The 16,602-nt window shown below is 44.3% G+C and overlaps 1 protein-coding gene across 3 annotated transcripts in view; it reads left to right on the top strand.

Annotated features, from left to right (window-relative positions):
- Positions 1-622: 622 nt before the first annotated feature.
- Positions 623-16,602, top strand: part of CLIP1 (CAP-Gly domain containing linker protein 1) — a 122,798-nt gene continuing 106,818 nt past the window's right edge. For 2 of the 3 annotated variants that reach the window (XM_059139600.1, XM_059139599.1), the window contains exon 1: positions 623-771. The gene's annotated coding sequence lies outside the window, so the exon portion shown is untranslated. The remainder of the gene's footprint in view (positions 772-16,602) is intronic. The other variant, XM_059139601.1, reaches the window with a different exon arrangement.

Below are 16,602 nucleotides of genomic sequence, written 5' to 3'. Positions count from 1 at the left end.
CTCGCTGTAGGCGGCTCCTTCCAGGTTTTCCCAGGGATTCCGCACCGGGGGTCTTTCCCCGGAGAGAGCGGAGGGCAGAGACGACGCTCCTTGAACTTAACCTGCGGTGCGCAGCTCCTCCTAGCTAGTATCCAAGGATTTCTCACCCCGGGTCTGGTCGAAAAGGAAAAAAGGAAAAAAAAAAAAAAAAAAAAGGAAAAAGAGAAAAAAGTCAATCAGCCCCACGCTACCAGGCTGTGGTCAGGACACTGAATGGAGCTCTCGGATGTGACCCGCCAATTCTGGGGACACTTTCAGAAAATGCGCCATTAACCGAAACCCGGAGAAGCCCCTCGGTCCGGGCCGCTGGGGGCTTCCCCCACGCCTCCCTCCCATCCCGGTCCTCAGTGGGAGCCGAGGGCTGGACGGCGGGCGCGCCGGGGCGGCTGGAGCGCGGCTCCCAGGCAGCGGCGGGTGCAGACAAAGAGGCGGCGGTGCCGGGCTCGGGCCGCGGCCGGGGGTGCGCGCGGAGCTCGGGGCGCGGGGCTCAGGCGCCGGGCGGCCCGGCCGGGGGGCGGGCGCGGAGGCCGAGCGCGCGGGGAGGAGCCGCGGCGGCGTCTTCTCCTGGCGGCGCGCGCCCGCCCGGCCCCGCGGCGGCGGCGGCGGCGGCGGCGCGTCACGCTCTCCCCCGCCCCGAGCCGAGGAGCCGGGAGGCGGGAGGCGGCGGCCGCGCGGCTGCTGCTGCTGCTGCAGTGGGGCAGGTGGCGGCGACTGGCGGCGACGGAGGCGGCGGTGAGCGGGGCGCGGCGCGGGCCCTCTCCCCTTCCCTGGTGCCCTCCTCCCCTTCCCCCTTGCTCCCGGCCGGGCCCGCTCCCGTCCGCCGGGCTCGGGGCCGGGGGTTGGGGGCCGAGCCCGGCGTCCGGGAGGGCCCCGAGTGCCTCGAGCGGGCCGCTTCCGAGGGGACCCCGGGGGTCCCGAGCGGGTGGCCCTGGAGGCCGGGGGTCCCTGGGGTGCCCCACCGCGGAGCCGGAAAAGTAGCCGGCCCTGTCAGCGCCGAGCCCGGCCTTCCCTTCCTCCGTCCGCCTCAAGATGGAGCTTGGACTCCTTGCCCCTGCGCCGCCCCAGGCGCCGCTCCCTCCCGGGCTCCCCGCTCCCCTCCCCTCGGCCCTGGGGGGCTTGGGTGCGGCCGGGACCCCGCGGAGGCCGAGCCCCGGCGGGACCTGTTGCCCCTGGGCGCTGCCGCCGGGTCTCGGGAGCGTTCCTCGGGCCCTGCCACCCGGTGCCCGCGAGCCGGAACGGAGGGCACCGTGGCCCTGGCCTCCGTGCGTGCGCCGGCCGGCGGGCTGGCCCCGCTGGCCTCCGGCCTGCCTGGCCGTGGCTTTTGTCCCTCTCCCCCACGGCGGGACTGTGATTCTCGGAGAGGGTGGATGACAAGAGGTGACAAGGATTTCTGAAATAACACCACTGCCCCGTAACCCGAGCCTTCTCCCTCGGCAGGGGATTGGCTCGGAGGACAGATGACACTTGTTTAGAGGTTATTTTAAAAGCAGAGCCTTCGGATTCCCCTAATTTGGAGGTCCTGTGGTTCAAAAATCTGATTTTGATTTGGGGATAAACCCTGAACTCGGCTGTTTCTCCACTTCATGTGGCTTTCCCATCTGGCAGGAACCGAGCACCACCCCCTCCACCCTTCACAGCCCCACCTCTGTGGTATGAAGAAATTCCACGTCAAGTCTGTAATCTTCTACATACCTGTTTTTAGCAAAACTTGGTCACCAGTTACCGTATTTTAAAAGGAGGGTAGAGAAAATTGGATTTTTTTTTTTTTTTTTTTTTTTTTTTTTTAAGCGACCTTGCCTTCTTCCTGTTTTAGGTTAGGACAGTGCCTGGCCAGTAAGAGCTCAGTTATTTGTGTTGCTGCTTTTGGGGTTATGATTCTGGTTGGTGTTACTGTTTTATTATTATTACTATAACCTGTGGTATCCACCAATCAGGAGAACAAATGTGTTTGGCTTTGGGGTTTAATGATAACCTTTTACAAGGATCCTGTTATGTTGCTCCTCAGCCTTGGGGCAGTTTTTTCCTCTGGAAATAGTAACAATTAACCTTTAGTGAGGGCTTCCTTTGGTCAGGCTTTGGGCAAGTCTTTTATGTTTTATCTCATTAATCAGCTTCACCCAAGGAAGGTGCTGTCATTATCCCCATTTTACACAGGAGGCATGGAAAGGTCAAGTACCTTGCTCAGGGTCATATAGCTAATAAGTGGGGGTGTCATGATTTGAGCTCAGGTATTGACTCCAGGTGCTTAGTTATGAGATTAGTTTAGTGAATTCCTGGCCAGGAGCAAGGCTGGGCTTTATTATATCAAAGGAAGTAGACAATTGCTAGAACAAGGCTGGTGCTGGGTTTTTGACATTCACAGAAAGAGTACATCTTAGGCCTCCTCGTTCGAAGGAGTAAAAATAAAATTGAAACTGGGTGGGATCTCTTGTACGTATTGTCTGAAGATAGAGATCGTGCCCTCCCTACGTTTTCAAGAACGGCTAAGTCAGGCGCCTGGGTGGCTCAGTGGGTTAAGCTGCTGCCTTTGGCTCAGGTCATGATCTCAGGGTCCTGGGATCGAGTCCCGCATGGGGCACTCTGCTCAGCAGGGAGCCTGCTTCCTCCTCTCTCTCTCTGCCTGCCTCTATGCCTACTTGTGATCTCTCTCTGTCAAGTAAATAAATAAAATCTTTAAGAAAAAAAAAAAAAAAAAGAATGGCTAAGCCGACCTGGTTTCTGTTGTTTAGGAGTTTCAAATTTGGTGCCCTTCTTACTTGTATTAAATTAAAAAAAAAAAAAGATTTTATTTATTCACCTGACAGAGAGAGAGATCACAAGTAGGGAGAGAAACAGGAGGTGGTGGGGCAGAGGCTCAACCCAGTGAGCCACCCAGGCATCCAGTGTTACCCAGTGTCTAACATTGAGTCTTTTGCATCCCATGTCACTCATACACATTAATACATGTGAACTTAACTCAATAATGTTTGACCCTTGCTTTTAAATACCACCGCTTTTTAAATACTGTCTCTGCTGGGCTTCTAAGCCCAATAGATGATTAATAAGCAATGATCTGGTCCTCTTGTACTCCGTACAAAGGTGGGCATCTTTGAATTTTTCACTTTAACACACCCGGTGTTCCTGATTATTATTTACAGATGTATTTCTGGCCATATATGGCCACACAACACACACACACACACACTTAATATATGTATATTTCATTCTGGGAATGTATATGGTAAGGACCTTTCACTTCAAGATTTTTAAAAGTTAAAGAAAAAAAAATTTTTTTAAAGTAATCTTTACATCATTTGGGGCTCGAACCCATAACCGGGAGATCAAGGGCTGGGTGCTCCAGCAACCAAGCCAGCGAGGCTTTGGTTTCACTTTCTAGCACCCTCTGCGGGTTTCTGGAGAATACGGTGTTTGGTAAAATTGCAAATATGAGGTCAGTATGTTTTAAGATTGGCTTTAGTGGGCACCTGGTGGCTCAGTGGGTTAAGCCTCTGACTTAAGCTCAGGGTCCTGGGATTGAGCCCCACATTTGGCTCCCTGCTCAGTGGGGAGCCTGTTTCTCCCTCTTCCTCTGCCCCTCTGCCTGGTTGTGTGCCCTCTCTCAAATAAATAAATAAACAAAACCTTTAAAAATAAAAAAAAAAAGATTGGCTTAGAGAGGTCAAACCTAAAGAAAAAAGCAGAGGGTAGGGTAGTAAATTTACATGGGGATGGCTTAATATTTTTTTAAAAGATTTTATTTATGTATTTGACAGAGAGAGAGAATATAAGCAGGGGGAAGAGCAGAGGGAGAGGGAGAAGCAGGCTCCCCGCTGAGCAGGGAGCCCAGTGTGGGACTCAATCCCAGGACCTTGAGGATCAGGACCTGAGCTGAAGGCAGACGCTTAACCGACTGAGCCGACTGGCTTAATATTAACATTAAAACGAAATTTTGCTCAGTATTAACCAAAGTGAGACTTTTTAACCCCATGTAACTTTCTACTTTATCCCAATTATCAGCCTCTTCTTCTTTTTTTTTTTTTTTAAGATTTTATTCATTTATTTGACAGACAAAGATCACAAGTTTGCAGAGAGGCAAGCAGAGAGAGAGGGGGAAGCAGGCTCCCCACTGAGCAGGGAGCCCAGTGCGGGGCTCAATCCCAGGACCCTGAGGATCATGACCTGAGCTGAAGGCAGAGGCTTTAACCCACTGAGCCACCCAAGTGCCCCCCAATTATCAGCTTCTTAATTTTCTTTCTTGTACAAATGAGGTGTGAGGTCCAGTGTTTTTTCAGATGTTAAGAGTGGACAGTGTTGTTGGTTAGTCCCGACAAGCTGATAGTTCTTTACAGTGTTTTTGAAGTGTTGTGATATTCTCCCCAAAGGCAGCAGGTGGGGCTGTGGGGTACCTATCTGTGGGCTGTGTTAAGTCTCATTTGGTATTCACACAACAGATATTTATTGAACATGGCTCTGTGCCAGGTGCTGTTCTGGGTGCTGATGGTATAGCAATGAATAAAACTGAGATCTTTGTTCTGGAGCCCCCTTCAAGGAAGGGAGGAATACAATAACCATTTAGATAAAAAATATTGTATGTTGTACAGTGTTACATGGTATGAAAAAAAATAAGTCAGGGAAGGGGAAAAATGTAGTTTTGGGGACAAGAGTTAAAGTAATTGAAATTTTTGGTAGGGTGGCAAGAGGAGACCTTGAGGAGACTGGGACTTCAGTTAAGAGCTGGAGCAAGTGAGGGAATGTGGATCCCTGAGGGAAGGGCACAGTAAGAAGACGGAACAGCGAGTACAAAGGTCTTGAGGTGGGAGTTTGGGAGGGGATGGATGATTGAAGGCCATATAGTTTGTAGTCCTTAAAATATGTATCTATTAAAATATTTTAAAATAGTGAAAGATACAAATAACGTTCTTGATTTTGTTGAAGAAGAAGTTAAATATGTGGGAGCATATGAGGCTCAAAGAATTTTACCAACTTGTCTAAAAGGCCACATGGCTAGTGAATACAGAGCTAGAAATTGAACCCTGCTTTATGGTATTTCAAGCAATGTGCAGGGTATGTTGGCAATGGCACCTTAGCACCAAAAAAGGTACTTGGTGTTCAGAATTGCTGTGGAGTGTATGCTTTGCTATTTGTATGCAGGATCTTTGCTCAACCCTGGAAGGCCTTGTAACTGACATTTGCATATATAGCTTTTTCCTGGAATTGTGCTCCTTTTTAGTCTTAAAAGTTTCATGGTTCAAAAATCTCTGTTTAATATAAACCTTCATGTAAGTCTCTTCAGTCTTAATTGGAAAGAAAGCATTGTCAGTATTGTCCTGGATGTGAATTTTTTAGATTACTGTTTAGGGAGGCTTTAAACTATTACAGCATCTTATATATTTTTAATATATGTAGTGTATGTTTCCCATGTACATGGGACTCAGAGAATCCATATGCTTTAAATCAGCATTTCAGTTACAATGCTCTTTTAAGGGAAAACAGATTGACTGATGGTACTACACAAGAATTTCAAGTAAGAGCGACCTCTTTAGATTTCAGTCAGGAACAGAGAAGGTGCCTTTTTTTTTTCTTTTTTTTTTTTTTTAAGGTTGGCAGATAGTAATTAACCAACCTTGGATTTGGCTAGGAATTCTGGGTTAATATCCTGGTCTTGGCATCCAGTGCCAAGGAATCTTGGCGACCATTAGTGAAGAGATTTTTTTTTTTTTTTTAAGCTCCATCTGGCACTTCCAGAAGGACAGATTCCACTAGCACTAACTCAATGGGTGGGTCTGGTTTTTAATTATCTTTCTTAAGTGGTTCAGCAACAAAATCTTAAAACTATTCTTTGTGAAATCTTTGAAAAGAGGAACTAGTCCTATTACAGAATCCCTACTGGGAACTCTCTTTGGTATCTCTTTTTCTGGGGAAATGCATTCTCTTCTGTCTCTTCTCAGGGATCCTAATGAGAGTACAGACCCTAATGTTTTCTGCCCTGATGTTTTGCGTAAGCATAAGGTCTAATATACTTGCGACTCAAATCAAGTAGTTTGATATTTGTATTCGCCTTTGCTTACTGACGTCTAAGTATAGCTTGGATTAGATCCCAGTTAAACCCTGCCCATTCTTCATACTTAAAATTGCCGAGTCCTTGATTTACTGGATCTTCTCCGAAGTTAAAGGCCTGAAGATCCAGATGTTCGGGATGTACAAATCACCTGAAACTTGGGTTTGATGTATAAAGGGGTGGCAACCATAATGAGATTTTTTTCTCAGATCCTACACATCTTAGTTGGGTAGTGCATTGAAATATTTGGCATATTTTATCCCCCTCTCCCCTCAGGAAAGAAAGATAAGAGATATTAGGGATATTTTCCTTAAATTCTTGTAAACAAATCTTTTGACCTCCTGCCTTATCTCTAACTGATTTACTCCTAAGAGTGATATCTTATTGGAGACATTATGTTCTAATACCTTAAGGCAGGAAGGATCCTATTAGACTTCTCTTTTCCGGACTATGGAATAAATAAGTTTTATAGGCATGGTAATTTTTTCTTTTTTATGGCCTAAGTGAAAGAAAACTATTATCATTAAGTTTTTTTCACACATGGGTGACTAGAAAAAATTGTGTATCTTGAAACAGTTCTGTTGTACGGCATATATGGCTTATTTAGGTTGCTATATTGAGAATCTAGTTGCAGAGTCAAACTTAGATCTTATTTTATTTTATTTTTTTAAAGATTTTATTTATTCATTTGACAGTACAAGCACGGGGAGCATCAGGGAGAGGGAGAAGCAGGCTTCCCGAGGAGCAAGGAGACTGATGCGGGGCTCCATCCCAGAACCCTGGGACCATGACCTGAGCCAAAGGCAGACACTTAAGTGACTGAGCCACCCAGGCGCCCCTCAAATCTAGATTTTATTTTATTTTTACTTTTTATTTTTAAAGATTTTATTTATTTACTTAACACAGAGAGAGGGAACACAAGCAGGGGGAGTGGGAGAGGGAGAAGCAGACCTCCCACTCAGCAGGGAGCTCGATGTGGGCCTTGATCCTAGGACCCTGGGATCACAACCTGAGCTGAAGGCAGATGATTAACCGACTGAGGAACCAGGCGCCCCGGTCCTTATGTTTTAATAATATATATTAGTTGTCTTATAATATGTGGGTTCAACGCATAATGTATAAAACAAACACATACAGGGATGCCTGGGTGGCTCAGCTCGTTGGGCGGCTGCCTTTGGCTTGTGTCATGATCCCAGCATCCTGGGTTGAGTCCCACATCGGGCTCCTTGCTTGGTGGGGAGCCTGCTTCTCCCTCTGCTTCTGCCTGCCATTATGTCTGCCTATGCTCTCTCCTCTCCCTCTCTCTCTCTCTGACAAATAAATAAATAAAATCTTAAAAAAAAATAAAAGTAAAACAAACACATACAAAACAGAAAAAAGCAAGTTACCCATAATCCCACTGCCCAGAGAAAATCATTTCAGTGTTTTAGAGTATGTCCTTCCATCTGAATTTATATTATATTTTTAATTAATTAAAAGTGTAAAATTTTCACTGGTAATACTCTTAGCAAACCAGCATGAGAAATCAGAACTACACTTAAGACGTTTGAGGTCCTGGATTTGCTTCAGCCTCAGCTTGAGCAAATTGCTTAACCCCTCTCTGGTTGTTGCTCTGTGAAGTGGGGTAAGACCTGTCCTGTCTGCGCTGTGTGGTTGCTGTACTAATGGAAGGAATTCGGCTTTGTTGAACCGACTGTTAGGTGGTAGCTGTATGGCGGAGGGAGTCCAGGCTTTCAGATGCTGAGTCGACCAGGGAACATGAAGACAAAGGAAAGGCGAGTTCTGTATCACTGGTTTCCTTTGATTGTTTTGTGCGTGGTTAGGTTTCTAGAAAAGCTCTTCGGGTGAATATGGCCAATAGAAAGTGTCCTGTGTGTTTGGGGAGAAACCTCCAGAAATGCCAGTTTATCAAACATCTGTTGTGTTCAGAAGGCTCTCCAGGAGCTCTGTGTCTCACGAGTGAGACAGCAGGGGAACCTAAGGTGGGACCTGGACTGGCATCACTTCTTAGGGTTGGCTGTGTGTGTGTCTGGGAGGGAGTCCAGGAAAGATTCCCACATAGGAATCAGCACTTGTGTTTGCTATTGATGGAAATCTGGGGTTTTGAGGCAGGGATAGTTTAGGTAAGACATCCAAGACCAGACTGAGCAAAGATAATGAGGCATAAAAGTAGCACGTTGAGGCAGTAGTAGCAGATAGTCTGCTGTTCTGTGTTTGAGGGCAAGTAACAGGAAGTAACACTGAAGTGTGCTTTACATCAAGGAGCGGCTTCCCTGCCCTGATGAGGAGTTCATCCTACTTGTCTCCAGCAGTAATCACTGAGTTTTCTGCAAGTCCTTTTTCTGTTGTTTGGTCAAAAATAGTGGCTCGTAGGTGGAAAACAGGAAAAACTGCTGGGTAAACGGTCTTGTTCCCGCAAAACTGGGCCACTGTCACCACCATCAGTTTTAGTATCTTTTCTTCATACCAGGAAGAAAGTCTGTATTCCCAGCCCTGCAGTCTGTCTCTACAGACTTGCCCGTTCTAGACATTTCACATAAATGGAATCATACAGTATGACTGACTGACTTCACTTAGCAAAACATTTTCAGAGTTTATCTGTGTTGGAGCATGTGTCAGTTCTCCATCCTTTTTAGGCTAAATCATTTTCCATTGCTTGGATATACCACCTTCTTGTTGTTCATCAGCTGATGGACATTTGGGTTGTTTCACTTTCTGCCTATTAGGAATAACGCTATTTTGAGCATTTGTATTTGTGAGTGGACTTACGTTATCATTCATCTTAGGTGTATAGGTAGGAGTGGAATTGCTGGTTCATGTGTGTGCTCTACCTTTTGAGGAACCACACAGCAGTTTTCTAAAGTGATTGTGCCATCAGCAGCGAGTGAAGTTCCATTTTTCCCACATCCTTGCCAACTCATTCTGGTTTATTTTATTTTATTGCAGTCAACCTCGCGAGGGTGAAGTGCTGTATGACATTTCACTGTAATTTTTATTTGCATTTGCGTCATGACTAGTGATGTTGACTCCTTTTCATGTGCTCATTGGGCATTTGTCTAGCCTCTTTGGAAACTATACCAATTGTCTTTTATTTCGACCTCACAAATTTTAAGTGTAAAAACAGCGTGCAGAACACCAGTATGTTAGTGTTTAGCATAAAAGTATACAAAAGCATACCGACTGTCTTCTTTTCCAGTTATTTTTATTGTGGTAAAATACATGTAAAATTTACCATTGTAACCATCTAAAGTTTACAGTTCAGTGATGTTACCTTCCTGTCATGCAGCTACTGCCACCATCCGTTTCCAGAACTTTCTTCATCTTGCAAAAGTAAAACTCTGTATCCATTAAACACTAGATGTTCATTCCCCCTCTCCCTGTCTCTGGCAACCACCATTCTGCCTTCCGTCTCTTCTGTCTTCTTCCGTCTCTGAGGACTTTGATGACCTCATATAAGTGGAATCACACTACTTGTCTTTTTGTGAGTGACTTACTTCATTCTGCATGATGCCCTCGGGGTTCATCCATGTTGTAGCCAGGGTCAGAGTTTGTTTCCATTTGAAGGCCGAATCCTTTTCCATGATATGTGTAGACCATGTTCTTCTGCCTGTCGGCTCATCTGTCCATGGGTACTCGGGGTGCTTGTGTGTTTTAGATACTATGAGTAATGCTGTGAATGTGGGCATACAAATTCCGCTCTGAGACCCTGCTTTTGGTTCTTTTGGATCTGTATCCAGCAGTGGAATTGTTGGGTCATATGAATTCTTTTTACCTTTTGAGACACCGCCATTCTGTTTCCACAGTACCTGCATCATCATGCGTTCCCAGCAGCCGTGAGAAGGGCTCCAGCTTCTCCACGTCCTCGCCAACCCTTTAATTTCCCGATTTTTGGGAGTAGTCGTCCTAATGGGTGTGAGGTGGGATCTCCCTGTGATTCTCATTTGCATTTCTCTAAAGATTTGTGAAGTTGAACATCTTTTCATGTGCCTGTTGGTCGTTTGTGTATCTTTGAAGGAATTGCATATTCTAGTCCTTTGGCCAGTTTTAAGTTGAGTTTTTGTTGTTGAGTTCACCAATTATCTTTTATCTTATGTATCTGTCAGGCATTTATTGAATACCTATTATAGGGAACTAGCCTAGATGTTGGAGATACAGAGTTGAGTAAAACAGGCACATCTCTGCCCTTGGGGAACGCAGGGCTTGTATGGAAGTTTGTCCTTTGCCTGGCAGCAGATCCTGGCTCTGTTACTTTATGAAGACCTCCTGCCAACCACTTAACCTTTTGGAGCTCAGTGTTCTCATCTGTAAAATGGGGATTGTAGCTACTTCATGTAGTTGCAGTGCAGATTAAATGAATTAATGTGTGGAAAACTCAGTAAATGTTAGAATACTTCTTTCCCTTTCATGTAGTCTCTGGTGTCTTCCTGGCTGCATGTTGGTAAGGAAGTTAGGTGTCAGCGCAGTTTTCTTCTTTCATTTGAGTCAGAATGGGGAAAAACCCACTTCTACCCGTATGGGAAATTAAAACCTGTCTTCCTGGCCATGTTTTTGAGTTAGTTTGAGTAGGAGTGCCTTGCCATTATTAAAGGGCACGTTTTTAATGAACAGTTGTCACTGAAGAAGTTGTAATTTATGAGGAGTTAAATATTCAGGGAGAGGCATCTCCTGCTCCTCATGTCAGAACTCGTGCCTTGCCAAATTTAGGCCCTTTGTATGTTTGTCAGTTTTATTTCCCAGAGTTTAATTAAAGGTGAAGTTTTTCTTTTCTTTTTATGATTTTTAACTAATGTCTACACCCAACATGCGACTTGAACCCACAATCTGGAGATCAAGAGTCACGTGCCCCTATGGACTGAGCCAGCCAGGCACCCCAAAGGTGGTCTGATAGGACCTGCTCTGTGTCTGTATGGAAGATGACCTAAGCAGGGAAAAAATAACCAACAACGAAACTGGGTATTAAGTTCCAAATGAAACTATTTCCTAGTCTCTGTTTATAGTATCTAGGGTGCTCATACAGAAAAGCATCTTAGGGACTCGTATGGAAAATGAGTAGAGTGGTATCTTCTCTTGAAGTAGCCAGGTGTCTTTCAGTACTGTGAAAACAGAAATGTGATTTCTGCCCCCCTTTGGATCTGAAAATCTATATAGCAAATATTAAATTGGCTTATTTGCAGAGTAAAAACAAGAGGGATTTTGTAAGAGGAAAAAAAAACAAGTAAGTAATTGTTTTGTGAGTTATCTTTGTGCCTTTTTCTTGTTCAGAACAAACAGCTGGTGTGTGTTTGCTTTTAGTATGGGCAGGATCTGACTGTTGAAGGGGAAGAGACAGTATGCTTTCATTCTTTTGTGAAGATTGGAAAGGGACACCAATTTTAACCTGCCTGGGGATTGACTCCTTTCCCTGCTGTATACAACAGCTTAGAAACTTCTGTTCATCAGCACTCTTTAGGGTCAGGAGTTTCTGCTCTGGAGATTGAGGTTTTATGTCCTAGACTCTTAAGTAACTGGGACCTTAACAAGTGATTTCACTTTTTAGAGTCCATTTCCTCAGTGGTAAAATGAGGAAGTTGAACTAGATTGCTAAGGTCTCTTCTGAGTCTGAAATTTTATGATGCTATATTAAGCACATTTATGCCTTTTGACACGTTAGTATAATTGACTGCTGTCGACCTATTAAGTAAGTTCTTCTGGGAGACACTAACCAGGTCTAGCAATTTCTGTCCTTTTTAAGATCTTTCTCCAAGCTGGTGGTATTAGAGTTATAGAGTCACAGGAATTTTGCAGAAATTTGTGTAAATGAGCAAAATAGCTCAAATTATTCAGCTTTCCATGTTCCCTTTTTACAATTTTTTTTTTTTTTTTGCAGATGGAGGAACTTGGGAGGCTGCATATTTTCTGTTTAAGTAACAGGAACATAAAATCTCCACTCAAACTTAGCTGTACAAAGACATTCATAATTGCAGGCGGTTGCATCATGACATAGAGTTTCATCTTCTAGAAAGATTGCCTAATGCTCCAGATCTCTTTGGCTTGGTTGGATTTTGGTCCCCCTCCTTCTCCTTTTTAAAACTGTTACAGGCTTTGAAATTCTGGGTACAATTTGTATTCTGTACTATGTCATACACTGAGTCTTAAAAACATGATTTTCAAGCACAGAATAATTTTTGAATTGGTCATGTCTGTCTGTTGATACCCTATTCTGACTTCATTCAACATACACATCCTGTACTGAGTCTTCAGTCACTTAAAATTCTACTTCTAACTTTGATAAATGTAAAATTTTCTGTTTACCTTCAGTAACTTATTATATGATATTCTCAAACCAGCTACCTAAGGTTGGTAGACTGATTTTATGAATTGCTTTGTAAGGCCCCTACCTTAGAAATTGGAAGTACAACAATTCAAATGTGGCACCATTTGAATTAAGGAGTCAGTTAATCTCCTGATCCTTCCTGGCTTGTGTCCTTTAGTGTCTAAGTGTGCTTTTCACATTGATTTTTTTTTTTAAGATTTTTAATTTATTTATTAGAGAGAGAGCAAGCAAGCATAAGCAGGAGGAAGGGCAGAGGGAGAGGCAGACTCTCACTGAGCAGGGCCTTTTAAGGGGCTTGATCCTAGGTTCCTGGCATCCTGACCTAAGCTGAAAGTGGACACTTAAGTGACTGAGCCACCCAAGTGCCCCTCACGTTGATCCTTTTAAGCAAACAGTGACTACACTATTTACTTATCTTTTATCTTTTGTACTCTATCCTTGCTAGATGTGTGCACTTTGTTTTTAATTTTTGTGTTAACTTTAAAGCTGTTTGACTCTGGTTTGTTTAAAAAGTTACATCATGTATTGTGTATTTTGCTTGTTCTCAGTCTTAGGCTTATGCTACTATATATTAAACATTTTTTTGAAAGATTTTATTTATTTGAGAGAGAGAGAGAGAGAGAGAGGGACAGACAAGAGCATAAGCAGGAAGAGGGGGAGTGGAAGAGGGAGAGAAACAGACTCCCAGTTGAGCAAGGAGCCCGATGTGGGGCTCAATCCCAGGACCCTGGAATCATGACCTGTGCTGTAGGCAGATACTTAACTGACTGAGCCACCCAGGGGTCCCTATATTTAAACATTTTTTATACTTTATCTCAGTATTTCATGATACTCTGTTAAGAACGCCACTGTTTCAGATGCTCTGGCCTCCTGAACAGATTTGAGACATTGTCTGCCCTTTTAGGTTTATACCTTGGGAAGACAGAGTCAGCCCTCAGGAAGATGGATTCTCTTTCTCTTCTTTCCACTCTGCGAAATTGTTCTCTTCTCCTGTACGTTTGTTTCTTTTTTTTTTTTTTTTTTTTTTTTTTTTTTTTTTAAATATTTTATTTATTTATTTGACAGAGATCGCAAGTAGGCAGAGAGGCAGGCAGAGAGAGAGAAGGAAGCAGGCTCCCCGCAGAGCAGAGAGCCCGATGTGGGGCTCGATCCCAGGATCCCGGGACCATGATCCGAGCCGAAAGCAGAGGCTTTAACCCACTGAGCCACCCAGGCGCCCCTGTACGTTTGTTTCTGACAGGGCCGCGTGGCCTTTTCCCCTGGCTGATCTTTTCAGTATTCCTGAGTCTTTTAATCCTCTGCTGGAGTTGGTGGGGTACAGAAACAGAGGAGGGGCAGTTTGGAGTTTCCTCGTACTCATAGGCACCAGCCTTCCTAGACTTACTGCTCCGGTTTAAGACTTTATCCTGTTACCCTGTAAGCCAGTCACTTAGTTGCTGCTGAAACCAAATGGCCCCGGACTCCTCCTTGCTCTTCTCTCTGGTTTACCTCACTTGTTATGGCCCTGATTCGAAGCGATGGATCTGGGGCCTGTGCCCGGAGCTGTGTTTGGTGACCTCTCCTTCGTTTTCCCTCTGCTCAAGGGGCTAGCTTCTGGGAGGTCAGCTGGCCTTAGGCAGCTTCATGTCACTCATCAGTTCATACCAACTGACCCTCATGTGCTTGACAGATACTCCACTCTGGAGGAGATGCTCTCCATCCCCCAACCAGTATTCTCTGTCTTCATTGAGAAGACAAGTTCCTCAAAAGTTAAAATGTGGGACAGTGTCTTTTCTTCCCTGGGTCTTAAATTTTAAATTATAGCCACTAGACTTCAAAGTCAAAGACAATTTGCTAAAGTTTGGGGGATAAAAATATTGGATTAGTAAGAAATGAATAACCGACTGCAGTTAACCCTTAGCGTCTCTAATGTCCTGCAGTTTTTCCCTCCAGTCCCCAAGCTTGTCTTTTCACATGTTCTGATCTCTCCAATCCTCAACTCTGCCTTGGTTTCTTACAGTCAGAAAGGCAGCAAAAGCTAAGCATAATGCTGCTGCAGTAGAACAATGCTCTCATTCCTCTCTTTGTACTTGATGTGCTGCCTCTGCTATATTGGCCTTACATCTGCCAGTCACTAACTCTCCGGTTCCTCTCGTGATTCTTGAGACACACTTATTAAATTTTCATCCGTAACTCAATCTCTGCACTTTGCTTTGAGTTTTACTGGCCAGCGCTTTGTGCTATAAGCAGGTCATCTTTATACATTATATATCCCCTGTCAAGCAGATACTTATTTTTTTATTTTAATTTTTGTTTTTTAGAGAGAGAGAGTATGTATGCACACACACTCTCAAGCTGGGAGATGGGCAGAGGAAGAGGGGGAGAGAGAATCTTAAGCAGGCTCCGTGCTGAGTGCAGCCCCAAGACCCTGCGATCATGACTAAGCCAAAATCAAGATTTGTATGCCCAACTGAGCTACCCAGGCATCCCTCAAATAGATATTTTAAAAAATTTTTAAAAAGATTTTATTTATGTATTTATTAGAGAGAGAGAGGGAACACAGGCAGGGAGAGTGGCAAGGAGAGGGAGAAGCAGGCTCCCTGCTGAGCAGGATGGGGGGGGCACTCCATCCCAAGACCTGGAGATTAAGACCTGAGCCAAAGGCAGATGCTTAACCGACTGAGCCACCTAGGCGCCCCAATTGAATAGATATTTTAAAGATCCTCTTACTGGGGCGCCTGGGTGGCTCAGTGGTTTAAGCCTCTGCCTTCGGCTTGGGTCATGATCTCGGGGTCTTAGGATCGAGCCCCGCGTCGGGCTCCCTGCTCGGCGGGGAGCCTGCTTCCCCCTCTCTATCTGTCTGCCTCTCTCTGCCTGCTTGTGATCTGTCAAATAAATGGATAAAATCTTAAAAAAAAAAAAAAAAGATCCTCTTACTATAAATGCGTTACCCCCTTTTTAATCTTAACAATTAAATTATTCAGTTTTATATTCAAGATTTTACAGGATTTTTCCTTTTCTCACATGTGTGTTTTATGAAGTTGGAAAGATGAATGTTGTACACCCAGGGGGATTTAAAGCAACTGGCAACTTATTACTGATGCCAGGAGGAAGGCCACTTCATTTACATTCTACCTTAAGCAGGTGTTCTAGACCTATACTGTCCAGTACAGTAGCCACATATGTTGAGCACTTGAAATGTTGTAAGTCCTAGTTGAAATGTGCTGTAAATATAAAATACCCAATGGGTTTCAAAGACTTAGTAGGAAAAAAGAATGTGATACAGCTTCTTAAATTTTTTAAAAAAGATTTTATTTATTTATTTATTTATTTATTTATTTATTTCAGAGAGAGAGCGCAAGAGCACAAGCAGAGGGGAAGGGCAGAGGGAAAAGGGAGAAGCAGGCTCCCCACTGAACAGGGAGTCTGATGTGGAACTTAATCCCAGGACCCTGGGATCATCATCCCAGCCCAAGGCAGATGCCCCACTAACTGAGCCACCCAAGTGCCTCAGTCTGTTAATAATTAATATTGATTACATTTTGAAGTAATATTTTGAATATATTCGGTTAAATAAAATATTATTTCCATTTTTTAGTTTTCTGAACATAATTACTAGGTAATTCCAAAATTTTGGATTTGTCTCACAACATATTTTCATCAGATAGTGATGTTCTAGAAAGTATGCTAGTGTCAACAGGGATAATGATCTAACTTGAGACTCAGAGCTCTTACATACCCTTCACTAGAGGTAGTAATTGAATAGTTTATATAGCATCATTGACCTACTTTTAAAAAGAACCTCCAGGTGGGAAACTGTATTGCTGTCATCTTTGTCAATGGCTTGGAGATAGTAAGATAGAGTTACTTGGTGCTTTAGTTTGAAAATTGCAGATTTGCATCATTTTATGGGTTGTTGTTTTGATGTTGAGTCAGTTTAGAACTTTTTTGAACTCTTCCTGTGTACCAAATACTTTCTTATGTCCGTTGGATGCAAAGACAGATCTCCCCCCTGACCATGAGGAACTTAGTCATCGTGTGCTGTGCAAACAGGACAGGAGTGGGATTCCTTGTTCATTAATAGAAGACCTGCACAGTGGCTAGTGGAGGGCCCAGAAGGATGAGCTAGGCAGGGACAGTCGCCAGGAAGGACCCGGTAAGGAGGGGATGCTCTGCCTGTGTTCTTTCAGAGAATGTCCGGGGAGGAACGTGCAGTGCAGAGCAGTAAGGGCTT

The sequence above is a fragment of the Mustela lutreola genome, chromosome 11 (assembly GCF_030435805.1).
Source record: "Mustela lutreola isolate mMusLut2 chromosome 11, mMusLut2.pri, whole genome shotgun sequence".
NCBI lineage: Eukaryota > Metazoa > Chordata > Mammalia > Carnivora > Mustelidae > Mustela > Mustela lutreola.
Note: the sequence above shows the minus strand (reverse complement) of the source record. Positions and strands in the feature narration are given on the sequence as shown.